This window comes from Myxocyprinus asiaticus, chromosome 21 (assembly GCF_019703515.2).
Source record: "Myxocyprinus asiaticus isolate MX2 ecotype Aquarium Trade chromosome 21, UBuf_Myxa_2, whole genome shotgun sequence".
Lineage (NCBI taxonomy): Eukaryota > Metazoa > Chordata > Actinopteri > Cypriniformes > Catostomidae > Myxocyprinus > Myxocyprinus asiaticus.
The window spans coordinates 31,368,968-31,391,577 of record NC_059364.1 but is presented as its reverse complement, the minus strand read 5'-3'; the positions used below and the strand labels follow the sequence as shown (position 1 = coordinate 31,391,577).

The 22,610-nt window shown below is 43.2% G+C and overlaps 1 protein-coding gene and 1 long non-coding RNA gene across 7 annotated transcripts in view; one reads left to right on the top strand and one right to left on the bottom strand.

The window, feature by feature from the left end:
• The window catches only part of LOC127411855 (solute carrier family 4 member 11-like), a 120,556-nt gene that overhangs the window by 81,921 nt on the left and 16,025 nt on the right, over positions 1-22,610 (bottom strand). The window lies entirely within an intron of this gene.
• On the top strand, positions 1,898-22,588 carry LOC127411858 (uncharacterized). Of its 2 annotated transcripts, XR_007892357.1 has the most exons (4): positions 1,898-2,032; positions 2,115-2,205; positions 15,359-15,388; positions 20,338-22,588. It is a non-coding gene; the product is annotated as an uncharacterized LOC127411858 (long non-coding RNA). The 2 variants fall into 2 exon arrangements; XR_007892356.1 differs by lacking the exon at positions 15,359-15,388 and having other exon boundaries at positions 21,825-22,588.

The following is a 22,610-nucleotide window of genomic DNA, read 5'->3' as shown; positions in this document are numbered from 1 at the left end:
GGTTCAACCTCCTAGCGCCTCTCAGGAGCCTGATGATCAAGTTGTGCTTCCCCAAGTACTTACCATCTACCGCATCGTGATGAGCCGAAATAGCGGCTACATACACCTTCAAGGTGGAAGGGGACAGCCGCCCCTCCAACCTCTCCTGCAGGAAGGAAAACACCGATCCGACTGCGCATCTCTGGGGGTCTTCGCATTGGGAAGAACACCACTTAGCGAACAGATGCCACTTCAAGGCATACAGGTGCCTCGTAGAGGGAGCCCTAGCCTGAGTGATCGTGTCTACCACCGCGGGCGGTAGGCCACTTAAGTCCTCCGCGTCCCATCCAAGGACCAGACGTGGAGATTCCAGAGGTCTGGTCGTGGGTGCCAAATGGTGCCCCGTCCCTGAGAAAGAAGGTCCTTCCTCAGGGGAATTCGCCAGGGGGCGCTATCGCGAGGAGCATGAGATCCGAGAACCATGTCTGGGTGGGCCAGTAGGGTGCTACTAGGATGACTTGCTCCCCGTCCTCCCTGACCTTGCACAGGGTCTGTACAAGTAGGCTCACTGGGGGAAACGCCTACTTGTGTAGTCCAGGGGGCCAGCTGTGTGCCAATGCGTCTATACCGAGAGGTGCCTCGGTCAGGGTGTACCAAAGCGGGCAGTGGGAGGATTCCCGGGAAGCAAACAAGTCTACCTGTGCTCGACCGAATCGACTCCAAATCAGCTGGACCACCTGAGGGTGGAGTCTCCACTCTCCCCTGAGGGTAACCTGAAGTGACAGCACGTCCGCTGCGGTGTTGAGGTCGCTCGGGATGTGAGTGGCTTGTAGCAACTGGTCCGGACCAGCCATTTCTTACGAATGCAAGCCACGATCGCAATGCTGCCATGGTCATGTTCTCGCAATGAGGACATGATCCAACCACGAACAATGTCTCCGCGTGGGCAGCACCCAGACACGTAAGACAGCGATCGTGGCCGCCGGAAGCGGAGAGATAATGACCGCAACCAGGAATAACACACAAACGGAAAGGCATCTTTAAAAAGACGCATCTTTAAAAAGACGTTCCGTGTGTGCCACTCTTTCAGAAAGAAAATATACTCTTTTAGAATATACTCTTTTAAACTTCCTGCCGAAGCGCCCAGGGGTGTTCTCTGCAAACCACAGATGCAGAGGGGGAGAAGCTGCTGAAATGCGCCGTAAGATCCAGCAGAGAGAGGTGAATGAACTCAGCGGATGAATTCAGCTCAATGAATAGAACCACTCGGCTCCGAAGAGAAAATCTGAATGAGTGGTTGCATACCAGCTCCTTTCATACCCATATGTCCGGGGGAGTGACATGCAAATTCCACTCGCCAATTCTCACTGGCCTTTTAAAAAAAAAGATCAGAGGTGTTTGGGGCTCCCAAGAGTGACCCCTAGTGTCACTACATCGACACAACGTTGAGTGAGTGACAGATAGGGAACATTAGATCTATGGAGTCATCATAAACCGTACATACAAACGTGTGTGTGTCTGTGTGTGGTGTGTGTGTGTTCGGATCAGGTTTTGCATGTGCATTTAATACCATAACTAGATTCTGCTCAACTACAGAGATAAGCTAATGTGTGAGTCACATACAGAGGCTTAGTATCCAGCGAGTCCATCCCTTTACCCCACACACACACACACACACACACACACACACACACACACACACACAGGCAATTTCAGGCTCTCTGCGCCAGTGAGCAGTGAGAGGGGTGTCTCTTTAGAGCCTGGTGGTCTGGTTGTTAAGAAATACTCATGTATGTGGTTAGTGTGCAGCAAAACCACAAGCAGCCTCTGCATCTATTCGGCTCCATACTAAATGTGAAGAGCATAACACATCAAATATATCAGTGTCTGTCTCTCCCTCTTTTCCCTTTATTTTTATCTGTCTTTCTCACTCGTTTTGTTTTTAAGACAAGACCGAACACGCTAGAAAATTACAGATGGGATGGTTGAACTCTCTGGTGAATAATGCAAATATGCAGATAAAAGAGTGAGGAGATGGAACAACAGAGCAAGAGTGAGTATGTGCAGCTGATGTAGCTTAAGTAGTTTTGCCTTGTGTGAAAGTGTGTAATAAAGCTGTCCTTTCTCTAACACAGTTAAATGAGCTCATTGCAGAGGTGCTAGGTCACACAAGGCAGGCGCTCGATCTCACGACTTCTTTCACGACACCAGCCTTAATGCGATATGGTAAGTTCTGCAACCAGTTTTGCAACCATGGTGCAAACAGATCTTTAGGACTGATTACTACATTTTATGCAAAACATTTAAAAATGTACATAGTTTCTGTATGCTGATGGTCAATACAGTGTTCTAACCTTGCTGAAATACACAATAGTAACAGCTATGATGCATAACAACTGTTCATATAATATGTCTGACATGTACGTTCTGATTATTCATACATTAATAAGCGCATTACCCAGTACGATTTTCCAGCCTAGCGGTATTATTACTGCATGCTCCAGCAAAGTTTACGAAGTTCAGATTACTACATTTAAAAATATTAGCAGTTTAAAAGAATATAGTTCACCCAAAATGAAAATTCTGTTACCATAATCACCCTGATGTTGTTCCAAAACCATATGACTTTCTTTCACAGAAGGAGATGTTAAGCAATATGTTAATAAGTTAATCTTGGTCACCATTTAATTTAATTGCATCTTTTTTCCATACAATGAAAGTGAATAGTGACTAAGACGTCTTTTGTGTTCCGTAGAAAAAAAAGAAAGTCCTATGGATGTGAAACAACATGAGGGAGAGTAAATGATGACAGAATTTTCATTTTTGGGTGAACTATTTATCAACCTAGTCATCATTAGTCGCTTTCACACATACAGCCTTTTCCAGAAAATTAACTAAAATTTTCAGTTAATAGGTCATGTGTAAACACGACTCGTTCGAAAATATGGGTAAATTTAGTTTTGGCTATTTCCCTGAATGAGCAGTTGTAACATTACATGTAAAATTCAGTTTTGATGCTATGTGTGAAAAGAGTCATAAGATTAATGGTTTGAGCATGCATGAGGTCAGGAGTCACTGTCATAAAACGGAGATGATTCAGTTACACTGGAGTAAAAAAAAATGTCATCAAATTGGACAGGATCATAGCCGATACTGTTCTTGCAAAAACAAATTCAGAAGACAGAAACAAAGAAAGAGTGAGAACCTTTTACATGTGTTTCATGAGACTGCACGGCTCTGTACAAACAACATGTCATACCTGCGCAAAGACGGCTTTTCTGTCATCTGTTCATAATAATATAATAAAGTGTGTTTCTTCAAGCACGTGTCTGTGCACCGTGGGGCAAATTATTCATATTAATATTAATTTGATAATAATAATAGCCTAATAATAATAATTTCATACATTAATGGGAAAACGAGACAAATATCGTATTGACATCGACAAAGGCATCAGCTATTGGTGATTACTCTGACCATTGTCGATCCTCGGGATATTCGTCTGTCAGCACGACCCTAGCATGTGTGAATAGCAGATGTGGTCAATTTACCCGTTAATTGCAATCCAACAATTTTGATATTGTGAAAGTGGCTATTCATATTTCTTTTCTCTTCTCTTTATTTTCATATGTGATCTTGAGGTTACACAAATGTAACAAAAAGTAGTCAGTTTATGTTACCTTAATGTATTCTTTATTTTATTTTTATTTTTTTTACTAACCCTACCATCTCGCATTGTAAGTATTGCACTCTTTGTTGTATTCCAAGTTAATGGTTCATGGTAGTTCACAGGTATTGTGTTTTCATTTAAGTTACTTTTGGTGCAATAAACATTCTGAAGTAGCTTGTCTTTTTATTGCCTAAGCTACATTAGGGGAAGTATTTAAAAACTAAAAACTAAAACTTCATAAAACAAAAAAACAAAACAAAAAAACAACTGATTATGAAATAGAATCGAATTGAATAGTGTATCAAATCGCACTGAATCACTCTGAATCTACAAAAATCACTTTTGAATCGATTAAGAAAAACAGTAAATCATGAATCAAATTGATTCGCTATCAACCCAAGGATTCATATCCCTAATAATGTTTGAAAGAAACTGTGTACTTAGTAGTTTTATTATGTAGTAACATAAATAAAGCAATAAAGCACTTGGTGATGTGCTATATTGTAAAAATATTTAACCATGGCTATATACACTCACTTAGAACTTTATTAGGAACACTATGGTGCTAATAAAGTGCCCGACGTGGTCTTCTGCTGTTGTAGCCCATCCGCCTCAAGGTTCAACGTGTCGTGCATTCTGAGATGCTATTCTGCTCACTACAATTTTACAGAGTGGTTATTTGAGTTACCGTAGCCTTTCTGTCAGCTCAAACCAGTCTGACCATTCTCCGTTGACCTCGCTCATCGACAAGGCGTTTCCGAGTCACATGACGCCATGTGAGGATCAGACGTGTGAATGGCGAGCTCTGCGCACTTTGCTAGTTTTAACACTTTTAATGTCATAAACTGGTGAGATTCGATACACTCTGTTCCATAACTGTTCTAGGAAGACAATAGATCAAAGAATTCAAAATCCTCGGGCTCTGGAGACATTAAAAGACACTTACATGCTCAAGCTGACGCCCCCGAGCAGGCCGCGAGCGTGGGAGTCAATTTAGTCGGGGAAGTGAGGGAAATGCAGAGAGATGCTGACCATGTCAGCAATGCTGACGAAGGTCGTTGCTAATTTGGAGGATCTTGCTGTGATACGTCGATCGATCACTGCCATTGAGGCAAAGTTCACTGATGTGGTTACAAGAATGGGGGATGTTGAGAAACGGATAGATTATCTGGAGTCATCGGAGAGGGAATTATCTGCTAATATGCTAGTGACCAAGGTGGATTTGGAGCATGCCTGGGAGAAGTTGGAGGACATGGAGAACTGTAGCCGGCGGAATAACGTCCTTATCGTTGGAATTCCCAAGGGCAAAGAGGGACAGGATATGGTGAAATTCCTGGACAGGCTCCTTCCGAATCTGCTGGACATAGCAGGCCATAATCTGGAAATCGAGCGAGCTCACAGGGTTCCAGCTCAGCAATCCATGTAGCGAGGCAGGCCCCGATCAATTCTGGCCAAATTTCTGAGATCATCCAATAAAGAACTTGTGCTACGCGAGGCGAGGAGTAAAGGAAGGCTTTCTTGGAAAAACCACAGCATTTTCGACAAGAGAGAAATGTGATCGATTCAAGGAATGCAAGAAACTTTTACATCAATGGAAGGTCGCATTTGCACTGATATTCCCGGCCAAATTGAGAATAGATGCTAAGGATGGCCATAAAACATTCACATGCCCACAGCAAGCGATGTCCTTCATAAATTCAATGGAGTGAATAAGTCTTGTGGTACTCACGTTGCAGCCGAGTGGACCGGCTCACTGAACATTCACTTGACTATTTGAGGAAACTGCCTGTGCTTTTTTTTTGTGCTGGTTCTGCCTAGCGGCTGGAGTTTATTTTGTAGAGTAACACACCTTCTGGACAGTTTTTTGGATGAATCTACATGCTCTTTGTGCTTATTCCTCCTATTGGCTGGAGTTTGTTTTGTTGAGTATTTCTTGCAAAGACATTGCAGTGATTAAAGAGCACCTATTATGGTTTTTAAACGTGCCTAATTTTGTTTTAAAGGTCTAATACAATAGATTTACATGCATCCAAGTTCAAAAAACCCTTTAATTTGCTCATAATTTAAATTGCAGCATTACCTTTTTCCGCAGCGTCAAAAACGACTCGTTCAATGATCTGTTCTAAAGGATTAATTCTAAACTCCTCCTTTCAGAGAGCCTACTCTGCTCTGATTGGTCAGATGTCCCAGTCTGTTTTGATTGGTCTACCACTTAGTGTAGTGTTTGAGGGCGGGTCAAAGCTGTTTGTGAGCAGCCAATGAAGACCAGAGGTGGGATTTTTGTTACCAAATTATGTAGGTCAGTACAGGAAGTAAGTCAGGAATTACTAACGACTCATTTCAGATGTTCAGAATCGGTTCTTTCTTTTGGGAGTCAATAACTCCATTTGTCGTGCACTCTGATTTTTGAAACTTTGCAGACTTTTTCACATTCACAAACAGCTATATAACACACTACATGAAAGGCAATATTTGTAAAACCATAATAGGTGCTCTTTAAGTCATTTATTTGCACTTATGTTGCAGCCGAGTGGACCGGCTCACTGAACATTCGTTTGACTGTTTAACGAATCTGCACGCTATTTTTGTGCTGGTTCCGCCTAGTGGCTGGAGTTTATTTTGTAGAGTAACACACCTTCAGGACAGTTTTATGGATGAATCTACATGCTCTTTGTGTTTATTCTGCCTATAGGCTGGAGTCTGTTTTATAGATTCTTTTGTCGTGTAATTCTGTCTCACAAAATTTGAATAGAAACACCGGACTTGAGTAATCCAACAGCAAAGTTGTTGCGGGGGTTCTCGTAGGTGTGAATGGACTGTTTGAGTTTGGAAGGATGCATGGAGTTAATGCGCATGTTTTTCTTTTTTCTGTTTGTTGGGTTCTGGGGGAAGTTCGGGTTTTGATGGCTGCACTAATGTTGGAATGTGGTCTTTATAATCTTGTTTTTGACACACAATCTATTTTTTTTATATGTCAAAATGTCAAATGTTAATATGAGTGAACTGTCTCTCTCCACATGGAATGTAAATGGGTCGGGGAACCCCATAAAAAGAAGGATGGTTATTTCTCTTCTTAAGGGTAAGAAATATGATACAGTGTTTCTTCAAGAAATGCATTTTTCCCCGCAGGAAGCTGAAAAATTTGGGAGGATATGGGGTGGGCATGTTTTCTTTAGTGCTGGCTCAAGTAAGAGCAGGGGAGTCATTACACTGATAAGTAAACATCTACATTTCAAATGTCTCAAACAGATTAAAGATAAATTAGGAAGAGTCATTATTGTTTTAGCTGAAATTCAGGGGCAAAGTCTTATTTTGGCTAATATTTATGCACCTAACGTTGATGATCAGGCTTTTTTATAGATTTTGAAGGGATGTTGCAAGCACCCCTCATGATATAATATTGGAAGGAGACATTAATCTTTTGATGGACTCAGTCCTTGACCATAGTGAAGCAAAAGTGTGCAAGCCCCCTAGAGCAACACTGACGCTTCACAGGATGTGTAAAAATCTTGGTCTTACAGGTATATGGAGACTTTTGAGCCCATCTGGGAGGGACTATAAAAATGTTTCATCAGTCCATAAGATTTACATTAGAATAGATTTTTTTTATATCTAAGTCCCTCATTTCATCAGTTGTTCCTCATTTCATGAGTTGCTGATTGCTAAATTGGAAACATTTTAGTCTCTGATCACGCCCTGGTGTGTTTAGAGGTGTTGCCACATATAGAGAAAAGGAAATCATATAGTTGCTGCTTTAATGTATTACTTTTGCAAAATCCTGAATTTCAACAAATGTTAAAGTCTGAAATGAATGTCTATATGGAGACCAACTGGTCCTCAGTATCCTCTGTGAGCGTGGTTTGGGAGGCACTTAAGGCGGTTCTTAGGGGCCGGATCATACAGTATGCCGCATTCACCAGAAATCCAAAGCACAAGAACTCGTGGAATTGGAAGGGAATATTAAAGGTGCCGAGGCAGAGCCGAAGCACCGAATGTCGTCTTATGGCCTCAGAGAATTGACCCGATTGAAATACAGATATAATACTCTTTTGTCGCTGAAGGTGGAGTTTTGGCTATTCAGGGCCAAGACAGTCATACTTTGAGTCGGGGGACAAGGCAGGAAAACGTCTGGCTAGGTATATAAAACAGAGAGTCTTCTTCTACCATTCCCTCAGTGAAATCTGCTGGTGGTGAAATATTTACCATTGTTATTAACAATGCTTTTAAAGAATTCTATCTTGATCTTTATAGCTCTACTGAATCTACTGAAGAGGATATTAGAAACTTTGTGGAACCATTAGAACTTCCTAAACTGACGACTGAGCAAAACAATTCTCTTGATTCTGAGATAACCTTGGAGGAGCTTGGCGAGGTAATTAAGCTCTTGCCTACAGGCAAGATTGAATTTTTTAGATCTTACGCAACAGAATTGGCTCCACTTTTGCTAGAAGTTTATACGGATTCATTAAAAAATGGAAAGTTTCTGTCAACCATGACAACCCCAGATCAGTCTAATTCTTAAAAAGGACAAAGATCCAAGTGAGTGTAAGAGTTACCGTCCAATTTCCCTGATCCAGCTAGATGTTAAAATATAGTAAAAATAAGTTATGACATCTCTTATACATATAGATCAGGTGGGGTATATTCAGGGCCATACTCTTCTGATAACATTAGGCATTTCATTAATGTCATGTGGGCAGTGGTGAACGACCAGACTTCAGTTGCTGCCATCTCGCTTGACACCAAAAAGGTGTTTGATATGGTAGAATGGGATTATCTTTTATGTATTTTGGAAATGTACGGGTTTGGGAATACTTTTATTGGGTGGATTAAGTTACTTTATAGACACCCGGTAGCGGCGGTTCAAACGAATGGATTAATTTCAGATTATTTTACTCTGGATAGGGGCATCCGGCAGAGTTGCCCTCTTTCCCCCTTATTGTTCTGTCTTGCCCTGGAACCATTTGCAGATGCAATAAGAAAGGAGGATGATTTTCCAGGTGTAGTGGTGGGAGGTGTGGCACATAAGCTTTTGCTTTATGCAGATTATATTTTATTATTTGTCTCCGATCCTGCTAGATCTATGCCTTGCCTCCACAGAATTATTAATTCCTTTTCAAAATTCTCAGAATACAGAGTGAATTAGTCTAAATCCGAAGCTTTGTCTCTGACAGCATACTGCCCAATAACGACTTTTCAGCTGGGCACCTTCCAGTGGCCCAAACAGGGCATTAAGTATTTGGGTATTTTATTCCCAGCAAATTTGTTTGATTTAGTTAGAGTTCATTTTGACCCTTTAATAAAAATCACATCGAGCGATATGACCAGGTGGGCTTAATTACATTTATCTATGGCTGGGAAGATTAATGTTATTAAAATGAATTGTATTCCAAAATGGAATGTACCTGCTACAGTCTATCCTTATAGATGTCCCCTCTCTTATTTCAAGCAATTTGATAGCATAGTGAAGTCTTTCATTTGGAATGGCACACATCCCAGATTACACTTCAATAAGTTACATAGGCCAATTGACAAAGGTGGGCTAGGCCAAAATTTTGTTTCATTATTATGTACTCGGTCTCAGACATTGGTCGCTTCCACCTGAAAGAGCCCCTCCCTGGTACTGTATTGAACAGGAATTTCTTGCCCCTATTTCGCCATTGCAAAGCCTTTCTATCAAACTAACCAGAGAAGTTAAGTTACACCCAGTTATCTCACATTTGCATGCGATATGGACAAAAGTGTCCAGAGTGTTTAATTCAAACATTTATTTAAATGTTGCTTCAAGCATATGGCTGAACCCCAAATTATGTATTAATAAGTCCCCTTTCTGCTAGACAGAGTGGATTGTGCAGGAGGTTAATATGCTCGGTGACCTATATGAGAGTGGAGTGTTGAGATTATTTGAAAATATGGTTCAACATTTTGGGATTCCCAGGTCTCAATTCATCAGGTATTTACAGCTGCGTCACCTGCTTTGTACTATTTTTGGGAGTAGCACACACCCCACTAGAGCGGCAGATACTCTGAGAGTGGTGATTACTGCTTTTGGAAAAGGTCATGAGGCATCAGTGTATTACTCCCTGCTAATTCAGAGTCTGTGGGATGGAGCTTCGGCTTCTCTCAAGAGATTATGGGAGAAAGATTTAAACTTGGTATTGGAGGAGGGAGTGTGGGCTAGGATTCTAAAAAAACGTCAAGTCTACATCTAGAAATGCAAAGGTGCACCTTATGCAATTTTAGATTTTACATTGATTCTATTGGACCCCCTCTAGATTGTATAGACTTGGTTCCCTATCTGTCACTCACTCGACGTTGTGTCGATGTAGTGATAATAGGGATCACTCTTGGGAGCCTGAAACGCCTCTGGTCTTTGATAAAAGGCCAATGAAAATTGGTGAATGGAATTTGCATGCCACTCCCCCGGACATACGGGTATAAAAGGAGCTGGTATGCAACCACTCATTCAGATTTTCTCTTCGGAGCCGAACGGTCATGCTCATTGAGTTGAATTCTCACGACTGTTCATTCACCTCTGCTGGATCTGACGGCGCAATTCAGCTGCTTCTCCCTCCTCTGCACTGGTGCACTGCAGAGAATGCCCCTGGGCGCTTCGGCAGAAAAAAGAGAGTATATTTTTCTGAAAGAGTATATTTCTCTAAAAGAGCGGCACACACGGAACGACTTTTTAAAGACGCGTCTTTTTAAAGATGCCTTTCCGATTGTGTGTTATTCCTGGTTGCGGTTGTTACCTCTCAACTTCAGACGGTCACGATCGCTGTCCTCGCATGTTCTCGCTGTTCTCACTGCGAGAACATGACCATGGCAACATTGCTTTCATAAGAAAGCAAGCCACCCCAGCGGCTCCCCGCCTCGGTCCTTCTACCTACGGGTTTGAAGTCAGCCCGGCTAGCACTGGGGGCGATTATTCACACCGGTCTGTCACCATCTTTTCAGCCCTTGGACCGACCTCTCGTTTCTATGGGTGGGTATTCCCCTAGAGCAGGTCTCCAGACACGTCGTGGTCATGACAGACGCCTCCAAAATGGGCTGGGGTGCTGTTTGCAATGGGCACGCAGCCGTCGGCTTATGGACTGGCCCACGACTGCGTTGGCACATCAACTGCCTCGAGTTGTTGGCAATTCTGCTCGCCCTGCGGAGGTTCCGGCCGTTGATCCAGGGCAAGCACGTGTTAGTTCGGACAGGCAACATGGCAACGGTAGCATATGTCAACCGCCAAGGCAGTCTGTGCTCTCGTTGTATGTCACAATTCGCCCAACGTCTCCTCCTCTGGAGTCAGCAGCACTTCAAGTCGCTGCGAGACACTCACATCCCGGGCGACCTCAACACTACAGCGGATGCGCTGTTACGGTAGGTTACCCTCAGGGGAGAGTGGAGACTCCACCCTCAGGTGGTCCAGCTGATCTGGAGTCGATTCAAACAGGCACAGGTAGACCTGTTTGCCTCCCAAGAATCCTCCCACTGCCCACTCTGGTACGCCCTGACCGAGGCTCCTCTCGGCATAGACGCGCTGGCTCACAGCTGGCCTCCTGGCCTATGCAAATATGCGTTTCCCCCAGTGAGCCTACTTGCACAGACTGTGCAAGGTCAGGGAGGATGAGGAGCAGGTCATCCTGGTAGCACCCTACTGTTAATGTGAACATTAACTGAAGCTCCTGACCCGTATCTACATGATTTTATGCATTGCACTGCTGCAATCGCATGAATAAGTGTGTGTACAATAAAAAGTGCTCAGTGAGTATTTTTTAACAAACATACTGCTACAAAATAGCATGGCCTCGCAGACCTTATTGCTTCATTTTGTGCTTTCTTAACTGCTTCATCAAGAGATGAATTAGTTTGTCATGACATTCTCACGGCACATCTCAACATGTTTGGGTAACATCACAAAATAAATCTAGTAAATTGAGTTCTTTATGCTGTTATGTTCAGTCCAGCCATATGGCACCACATTCTGGTGGCCCAAAAACATTAATCCCTACCCTGACAAATGGACAACGTGCATTATAATGCTGGTGGTAAGAAATGGGGCACATGTCCTGTAATATAACATCACATCAAACATGTGAATGTACCTTTACATAAGCCATTTATAGCTGTAATTTCACAAGAGAATGCATGAATACAGAAAGCATGTGGTCGGGTTTAGAGAGCTATGTGGGAATTTATTCGCTGTTCTTTCAAAGACCTTAGGCTTTTGAAATTAATCCATACCTGTAAGGGTAGGCCACATTTTGACTCAGATATGACTCTGGCTAAGTGAGAGATAAGATGTTAGAGAAAGAAAGGCTGTTCTGGTATTTCTCTTGTATAGCAGTGTGTAGTGATGGTTCTTTAGCACACAGAGACACTTCTAATACACAGACAGCCAGAGAGGCAGACGTATGAGACAGATTAAAGGTGCTCTCTGCTACTTTTTAATGTCCCTTAGAGCCAGAGGTGGGTAATAACGCACTACATTTACTCTGTTACATTTACTTGAGTAACTTGTCAGGGAAAATTTACTTTTATGAGTATGTTTTATGGTGGGCACTTTTCACTCTTAAGTACATTTCTGAAAAAAAAGTGTACTTTTACTTGGTTACAATAGGTAGCGTTCCTGTCGTTACATTACTGGTTTTAATTTAATAAATGCTAATAAATGCATAATTTATTAAGATTTTTGAATGGGACTCTTACGACAGATGAACTTCACAGCTGCACACTGTCACTCGAGTCGCGTTAAACACTACAGCAGCAAGCACGCAAAACAAACATTTCTTCACTCCACACAATGCCTTCATTTTACACCAAGACAAGGATATATTTCAAGATTAAAATCGCAGCTCCAACTTAAGAAAACACAGTGTCCTGTAATCATCCTTGTTAAGTGCAAATGTTTTGCCCTGCCTATCGCGATTGTGAGCATTTCTGCATGTGCAAGGTTGGCACAAGGCACGGTGAGAAAATGCAAGCGCGAGGTGATCAAATGTATTCCGCGACTGCTACCGGGTCCTTGAATAATGTATTACATGTGAGTAAGGGCAGTCAGTGGAGTTTCTGGTGCCCCCCTAGGGTAAGATAGTGCCCACCTAGGGAGTTGGTGCCCTATGCAGACTACGTAATATGCATATAGGCGGTACTGCAGCAGGACGTAAAAAGCTTTGAAATAGTGACAGAATGCATGAATAAAACATGATCTTGCTTCAGTGTATAATTACACATTATATATAATTTGGGACTGTGACATTGTTCATGTTTTTCAAACTTCTCTTCTAATTGACAGATTCGTCCAAATTTAAGAAGCATCCTTAAAGTGATAGTTCAGCCTTTAATTAATATTATATCATCATTTCCCCACCCTCATGTTCTTCCAACCCCATGAAACTTTCTGTAATCTGTGGAACCCAAAAGATGTTAGACAGAATGATAGGGACTGACAGTCTCAGTCACCATTCCCTTTTAAAATATGGAGGGGAAATAAATAGTAAATGATGATTAAGGCTAGCATTCTCTCTAACATCTCCTTATAGGAATAATTTCCCCAATTTTCTCACATCATTTACTCACCCCCATACCCAGATATGTATGGGGTTTTTTTTTTTCTTTTACTGAACACAAAGATTTTTAGAAGAATATCTCAGCTCTGTTGGTTCATAGAATGCAAGTGAATGGGTACCAACATTTGTCAACTATGTCTTCAGAATGGATACAATAAGTGTGGGTGAGAAACAGATCTATCTGTTTATTCTGTTTATCTATATCTGTTAGATCTATCGATTTATCTGTTTCTCACCCACACACAAAAGTCATATGGGTTTGGAACAACATGGTGGTGAATGATGGCAATTTTCATTAACAATAATATTAGTAATAGTATTATTATTAATAATAATAATCATTCTGTAATGCATGTTAAATGTGTATCATGTACTCGAATATAGGAGAGTAAACATCCATTACACTGTATGTTAAAGTAACTAGTTACTCACTACTTGAGTATTCTTTTTATTGGATACTTTCTTACTTTTCCTCAAGTAATTTTTAACATTATTACTTTTCATTCTACTTGAGTAATATTTTTGGCTACTCTACCCACCTCTGCTTAGAGCCCTGATCTACGAGAGAGCCAGAGAGAGAAAGAGACTTAATATGCCAACAGGCTTTTTGGCACTTGAGTTTCCGACTGCTTAGAGAGGGAATTCCTTCTGACGATCACTAATGACACACATACATACACACAGACACAATCACAGAGCAGATTCTTTTGGGAATAAGGTGAGTGTGTGATGAGGAAGGGAGAAAAAGATAGAGAGAGAGACAGAGTTGTGTCTGTATGCATAGAGGATGCTCGGAGGATTCTTGGAGAGAAACCAAACAGTTGGCAATGTATTCTCTTCAGAGATGAACCATGCAAAGAAATATTAATATGCATGTTGTTGTGGAATTATTAGAGGGAAAAACAACATATAATTGTTGAATGAGCAAAAGGACTGATTTTGCATGCAAATGAGAATGTTGTGAATCCTCAGCACACAATATTCTCCTCTGCTGGATGACCTCTCTGATTGTCTAGCATAGGCAGACTTTTGAACATCAGAAAGTCTTGTTCAGTGTGCAGCTTATCTGGCTAAGAATCGCACGCATGGACAGGTCTGTCTGTACTAGAGCTGCCCCCGACCAAAGATTTTCCTGGTCGACTAGTAGTCGTTAGTTTATGCCATTAGTCTACTTGTTGTAGCACATTTATGATATTAATTTAATTACTTAAATCTATATTTTTGGGGGGGCATCAGAAAATGGTTTGAGTTCCAGGGCTGAGAAAGAATATTATAAGTAACATTGCTAACACTGTTCTACATTACAGAGAAATACTAAACCGTAATAATGAGCCTTTTAAAATATACATTTTACAAGCGCACGCACTAAGCGAGCCGCAGCGACACCGGCAAAAGTGGTAATGATTCTGAATGTGTCGGAAAAACCAGCAAGCAGACTGTCTGAAAATTGTTTTAATTTATAGAGAAAAATGCACATTAGGGTTGTGCCGACAGACGATGATCTCGGGGATCGACGATGGTCAGAGTGTTCGCCAATAGCTGATGCCTTTAATGATGTCAAGACGATATTTGGTTTGTTTTCCCATTAATGTATTAAATTATTATTATTATTATTATTATTATTATTATTTATTAGACTATTATTATTATCAAATTGATATTACAAATAATTTGCCCTTAGACACACACACATGCGCTTGAAAAACACACTTTATTATATTATTAAGAACAGATGAAAAGCTGTCTATGTGCATGTATGACGCGCTGTTTGCACAGACTGGTGCAGTCTCTTGGAACACGCGCATGTAAAAGGTTCTCACTCTTTCTTTGTTTCTGTCTTCTGAATTTATTTATTTATTTATTTTTTGCAAGAACAGTATCATCTATGAGTGCTGCAAATGACCTCAGACATCTCAGCTCAGGAGGTGCTTTGAGTTCAGTTCGCTTTATTTCCACAGAGCAGTTCATTGTGACCACAACTCTGCAGCCTATACATCTGTGATTAAAACATAAAATAATACAAAAACACGTTCACCTCGAACCGTGATTTATATCAGTGATTATTATCATCATTATAATTATTATTTTTACATTTTTAATTGTTATTATGTCTTCATTTGTGTAAGTAATTTTCCACCTGCATGTTTAGACGGAGACTTGCCTGGCGGTAAATGGAAAGGTGGGTATATCTATATATTATTTTTTGATCACTTCGTTATTTTAATTGCTTTTTCGTTTGGTTTGGAGTGCAATTTGAATTTAGAAATGTATCTGATTTAAGTTTTTCATTTTTTAAATAAATTAATTTTCAATGCAAAATCACTAAAGCAAGAATATTCACCGATCCCTCAGCACGGCGGTTGCCGATGTAATTGGATATATATATATATATATATATATATATATATATATATATATATATATATATATATATATATATATTGTCACTCACTTGACATTGTGTCGAAGTAGTGACACTAGGGGTCGCCCTTGGGAGCCCCAAACACCTCTGATCTTTGAGAAAAGGCCAATGGGAATTGGCAAGTGGAATTTGCATGCCACTCCCCCGGACATATGGGTATAAAAGGAGCTGGCTCGCAACCACTCATTCAGATTTTTTCTTCGGAGCCGAGTGATTATGTTCAGCGAGATGTCAAATCGATTCGGTCAAGCGCAGGTTGACCTGTTCGCTTCCTGGGATCCTCCCACTGCCCACTCTGGTACGCCCTGACCGAGGCTCCCCTTGGCACAGAGGCATTGGCACACAGCTGGCCCCACAGTCTGCGCAAGTATGCGTTCCCCCAGTGAGCCTAGGGGCGGCTGTCCCCCTCCACCTTGAAGGTGTACGTGCCCGCTATAGCGGCGCACCACGATGCAGTTGACAGTAAGTCTCTCGGGAAGCACGATCTGATTATCAGGTTCCTTAGAGGCGCAAGGAGGTTGAATCCACCCAGACCGCGCCTCATTTCCTCATGGGATCTCTCCGTGGTCCTGCAGGGAGCCCCGTTTGAGCCCCTGGAGTCAGTTGAGCTAAAGGCGGTCTCTTTGAAGACTGCCCTCCTGACTGCACTCACGTCCATCAAGAGGGTAGGGGACCTGCCAGCATACTCTGTCATCGACATGTGCCCGTTCAGTCCAGAATACTCTCACGTGGTCCTGAGACCCTGACCGGGCTATGTGCCCAAAGTTCCTACAACCCGTTTCGGGATCAGGTGGTGAACCTGCAAGTGCTCCCAGGTGGAGGTAGACCCAGCGCATCTATTTGGATCACACGCAGAGCTTTAGACGCTCTGAGCAGCTCTTTGTCTGCTTCGGAGGACAGCGGAAAGGGAGCGCTGTCTCCAAACAGAGGATATCCCACTGGGTCATTGACGGCATCGCTTTGGTATATCATGCCCAGTGTGTGCCGCCCCCCTTGGGGCTAAGAGCACACTCTACCAGGAGTGTGGCGGCCTCCTGGGCCCTGACCAACGGCGCCTCTTTAGCAGACATCTGCAGAGCAGTGGGCTGGGCAACACCCAATACTTTCGCGAGGTTCTACAATCTCCGGGTTGAGCCGGTTTCGTCCCGTGTGTTGTCAGGTACGAACAGGTAAGTTTGCGGGACAACTGGCCGGGTGTACCGCTTGCGTACAGCGCCATTCCACTCTTGGAGGGGGAGACGTGCTCTTTTTGCCCCCCAGCCGTGTTCACGATGTCGTGGACCCTGGATGTCCTTCCTCCTTAGCCCTGTGGCAGGCGGAGAAATTCGATGCCGGCCCAGTACGTGTGCTATTAGGCCCTGTGCTGGGGTAGGTGCTCCACATGAACTGGTTGCCTGTTTGTAACCCCATGTGATGTATCTTCCGCAAGAAGGTATCCCCTTTGGTAAACCCACATCTTCCTTGGGCAGAGTCCCCCTCTGTCACCGTGTTTGTAGAGCTCCACATGCGACACTGCCAACAAGACTCGGTAAGACCATGTGACGTATTTCCACACAATTGCCTCACCTTCGGGCAGGGTGTGGTCTCCGCAGTGTCTTCCCCTTGGGAATGGACACCCCCCCGACATGGACACTTATGGCCCCCAGCTGAACGATTTCCATTCTTTTTTGGGGAGAAAAAAGAAGAGAGGAGGCCACGGCTGGGTTGGCCTGTCCCCATTTTGGGCAGTCGACTTGTTCCCGAGGTGTGGGGGACCGTAGGACACTCCTAGGAGTGTTGGGGGAGGTTACATGATGGCCAGGTGCACTGGCTATGAGGCACGCAATGGTTTGCCGTCTCGCACCGCCAGTTCACGTAACACAGTTCAGCTAGTTGTGGCGTTTCGTATAGGGACCCCTAGTGTCACTACATCGACACAACGCCAAGTGAAAATTAATTTAATCACACATATGATGTATTTTCCTGAACAATGAAATACCCGACGGGTAGAGAATGCACGGATGAAGTAGGTTCTTTGCAGAGAGATGTTGCCCTTCACAACTGTTGAAAAGTCATCTTTCAAAATATTGAACAACACACATTTGAATTGCACTTAATTTTTTTTCCAGTTTCATTTGAATTTTTAATTAAAATAAATAAAAAAAATTCAAAGTCTGAAATCAAGTTGTCTTGCTTTATTGTGTAGGCTTAACCCTAACCCTGCTTAACGAAAATTACCCCATCGTACCGCCTAGCGTCCAACCAGCGGTAATAGCAGTTCATCGGTATGAATGTGACCAACCGACCAATCAAAACTTGGTTGACCAAGACTCTTCTCATCCAATAATGTTTGGTCGACTATTAGGGGGCAGCCCTAGTCTGAACAACATAAAAAATTATGAATCATAGTTCATTTAATTTTTTCATGCCATTTAGGGGTGAGTTTATCTCAATTGTGGATACAGTAATTCAACAATAGATAGACCAGTCACCAGCATGGAAAAAATACTCATTCAAGTTGTGTCGGTTGACAACTGGCTGTACAGAAAACACATAAGAAATCATCAGAAATGTGTGTTGAGTTTGCAGTCAGAATTTCTGTCCATCCAAAATTAATAAATACAGATTATTTCACCAACATAATTAAAAACCTATGCGAAATATACAGTTTTCATTGTGGATATCTGTTTTACTTGCTACCGAGGTTGGGAACCAAGAACCAGTTCTGAATATGTACTTTTTTTTAAATACTGGAACCAAATTATTTTTATAACTTTCCATTAATGGTTTTTGAATGTGCATTCTTCTGCCAATGTGGACAGGACACCATGCTAAAAACTCTGACAGTGTTTCATGCAACCATTCAGCGGCACTGTCTATTGAATCAGCAGTGCGAAACACACAGCGCAACCACCTTAGTCTGATTCCCAAATGAATGACTCTTCGTCAGTTCTTGTATTGCTGCCCACTTCGAGCTCCAAATTACCCACCAAGTGGCAAGGACACTTTGAGGTCACACGACGAGTTGGAGATCTCGATTATGAGGTTAGGCGAATGGATAGGGGAGGGGCACATCAAATCTACCACCTCAACCTCATCAAACCATGGAGGGAGACGGTGCCTGTAGCCTTGGCAACGATAGATTCGGAGAGGGCGGAGCTCAGGCCGGAGGTGACTCCCAAACCAAATTCGTTCACCCCGGTCCCTTGTGGAGACCACCTCTCACTATCGCAGCTTACAGACATTGCCCGGTTGCAAGTGGATTTTGCGGATGTGTTTTCACCCTTTCCCGGCTGCACAAACCTTATAGAGCACCATATTGAGACCACCCCAGGGGTGGTGGTTCGTAGCCGCACCTATCATTTTCCTGAACACAAGAAAAAGGTAGTTCAGGAAATAGGCGTAATACAAGAGTCGCACAGCGATTGGGCCAGCCCGGTAGTTCTTGTACCGAAGAGCGATGGCTCAGTCCGGCTCTGTTTTGACTACCGGAAAGTGAACGCGGTGTCAAAATTTGACGTTTATCCAATGCCGTGAATTGACAAGTTACTCCGTTGGGCATGGCTCAATTTTACTCGAAACTGTACTTAACAAAGGGATATTGGCAGATCCCTTTAACTCCAATAAAAAATGGCTTTTTCCACACCATTCGGATTACACCAATTCGTGACGCTTCCGTTCGGTTTGTTCGGAGCCCTGGCCACATTTCGGCGCCTCATGGACAAGATCCTCAGACCGCATACGGCATATTCCGCTGCATATCTAGACGATCTTATCATTTATAGTAATGGCTGGCAGCGGCATATGCAACATCTGAGGGATGTCCTGAGAGCGTTGCGACAGGCGGGACTCATGGCCAACCCAAAGAAGTGTGCAGCTGGGTGGGTGGAAGTTAGGTATCTGGGGTTCCACTTGGGTCACAGGCAGGTGCATCCAAAGGTTAACAAAACTGCAGCGATGGGTGGCCTGCCTGATGCCCAAGACCAAAAAGGAGGTAAGGCAGTTTTTGGGGCTGACCGGCTATTACCAGAGGTTTTTACCTAGTTATTCTGATGTCACCAGCATGCTGACTGACTATACTAAAAATGGGGCCCCCAATCCGGTCCAGTGGATGGAGTCATGCCGACAGGTATTGACTTAAGGTAAAGTCTGCACTTTGTGGGGGGCCGCTTTTACATTCTCCTGACTTCTCTCTCCCCTTTATTTTGCAGACGAATGCATCTGACAGGGGGCTGGGGGCAGTGCTCACGCAGGAGGTGGGAGGGGAGGAACAGCCAGTACTGCTTATTAATCGCAAGGTCTCCTTCAGGGAGACAAAGTACAGTACCATCGAGAAGGAGTGTCTTGCGATTAAGTGGGCTGTTCTTACTCTCCGCTACTACCTGCTGGGATGGGCCTTCACCCTCTGTTCCGATTACGCTCCTCTGCAATGACTCCACCGCATGAAGGATACTAACGCGTGGATCACCCATTGGTATCTAGCTCTTCAGCCCTTTAAATTCGAGGTGATCCACAGATGGTTGTGGCTGATTTTCACAGATGGTTGTGGATGTGGCTGACTTTCTCTCCAGAAATGGGGGAGGCAGGCCGGATGTTGCCCCGACCTGAGTCGGCGGTGGGGGTATGCGTCATGGGGGGCGTGGACATGTGTCTGTCTGCGGGAGAGGGAAAGCAGTAAAACTCATCACCTGGGTTGTAATTACTCTAACACTTGTCTCTTATTATAGTGATGGCAGAGGGAGACCTGATAAAGCACGCCAGAGCGTCAGAGTGGGGGAGAGAGTGGCAGAAGTGGTGTCTGAGTGTGGCCACAACTTATTAAGAGTCTGTATTTGTTTAAGTTCTTTTGGGATACTGGAAGCCCATGATTTGAGTCAGCTACTGAGAGCCTGTTTTATTTATCCTGGTGTGTGAGAAAGAGAAAATAAATACTCACCTCAACTGTTCACTGTCTCCTGACTCCTCCATTGCCCACAAACTCACAGTCATGTCCAACTCGAAATGAACAAGGGCTGTTACTGTGTTATGTGTACTTGCTGCACTAGTTGTTTTGGTTACAATTAACATGAAACGTGAAAGTTCATTATTGAGTGAGTACATTAAAAACATGTTCAAAACTCTGTCCTTGTCTTACCCTGATTCACTATTTTAAGCCTACAATGATGATTTTAGTGCTGTCAGGTTGGATTTGGTGCAAAATCACAGGCTTGCGTCATTTTTCTTTGAGTGTTAAGGTTATGTCCATAACTTCAGAAAAGGAGGACCGGCTATGTGATGTATGTTTTGGCTGGCGAAGCTATGGCGGTTCAGTCAGTCACTGTTCAGGACAGCAGCAGCAAGACATCAATCTCTGGATGGGTGTTTAACTATTAACTGTTTGGCAAAGTTGTTTACTTGCTATAATGCTAGGATATGTTTTCTGGTAGGGTTATTGAAGCTTACATTGGTTATAATGCTTTAGTGAATCGAACATTACTTATGTGTTTAATGATCGCCATGTGTTTAATAGGCTATGTTTTCCTGTGAAGTTACTGTAACATGTTTACTAACACCGTGACCTAACCAGACGCGACGCGACGCCCCGACACGAGATAAAAGGTATCTTTTCCATGTTAATCAGAGTTTTCGTCCTAACTAGCCACGACATGACGGGCGACAGTGACAGGACATTCTATTTTTGAAATAGTTTCTATTTCTGCGACGTCGCACCAGCCAGCACAGTCACCAAATGGGTCAGTATATGCAGTATATTACAGCTGGCATCTCACTAGTTGGTTCACAAAAACTTGATTTTGGCCGAGGGTGTCACACATCTACCGAATGTTGTGCTTGTGTCGCGCTTGGTTAGGAAATGGTGTAATACTCATGACTTTTGAGTATTTTATAACATTGCTGCTGTTTCGATTCCATTAGTGTGTGCATTGCTGTTTTCTTATTTTTATCTTATTATTAAGTTGTTGTCACTTTCCATTGCCCTTTTAGCCTTTTAAATTTCATCTAAATGCTATTATAGGTAAGTGTGACAAGGAGGAGGGCGTTGCTGGGCCGTGAGGACACACGCCCGGCGCTGAATTGTCCTAATCAGTAGGGAGGGGGATAAAGACGAGCCAGGGACGCCTGTTCGAGAGAGAGACACACGCAACCGCTGTGTGTGTGTGTCTATGTTTCTTTAAGTTGATTTATACCATTAAAGTTATGTTGACTGTTTTGCCAGTTCCAGCCTCCTCCTTGCCCATCTTGTGAACCCCGTTACATTGGTGCCGAAACCCGGGAAGGAGGAGGGATGCGCTGTTGTGGAGTCCTCGCCGGGAGTCGGAGGAACCACTGCTGTCCGCCAGGAAGGGGAGGAGCCGTTACCGTCCACGAGGCTCGGAGGACTTGCTGCCATCCACCAGGGGAGGAGCAGCTGTCGTCTGCCAGAGGGTGGAGGAGTGGCTGAGGACCAGGCGACGGCATGTCCGGGGACCGGGGACTCTCTCTCCAGGAAGGGAGGGGAGTATGTCATACCAGAGGTTTCCCCGGCCTGAATCAGGCAGTGGAGGAGTGTGACGAGGTGGAGGGTGTGGCCAGGCCATGAGGACGCACGCCCTGTGCTGAATTGTCCTAATCAGCCAGGAGGGGGATAAAGATGAGCCGGGGGGGCCAGTTCGAGAGAGAGAGAGACACACTACTGTGTTACACTACTTATACCATTAAAAGTTATGTTGACTGTTCTGCCGGTTCCCGCCTTCTCACCCATCTTGTGAACCCCGTTACAGTAAGGTATAAGGCAGTTCCCCATAAATTTATACTCATCTCAAGTTGTTTATAATTTACAGATTTCATAGCACAGAAATGTCCAATTTTATTTGTTTAGCATGTGACCATCTCTCTATTATAACTTTACTTCAAATAAATGATTAAAGAAACTGTTTATTATTGTAATTGTTACATTGCATGTTTCTGCATATTATTTTAATGTTTAATAAACTATATTTCATCCCCATCATTACTGAATCCT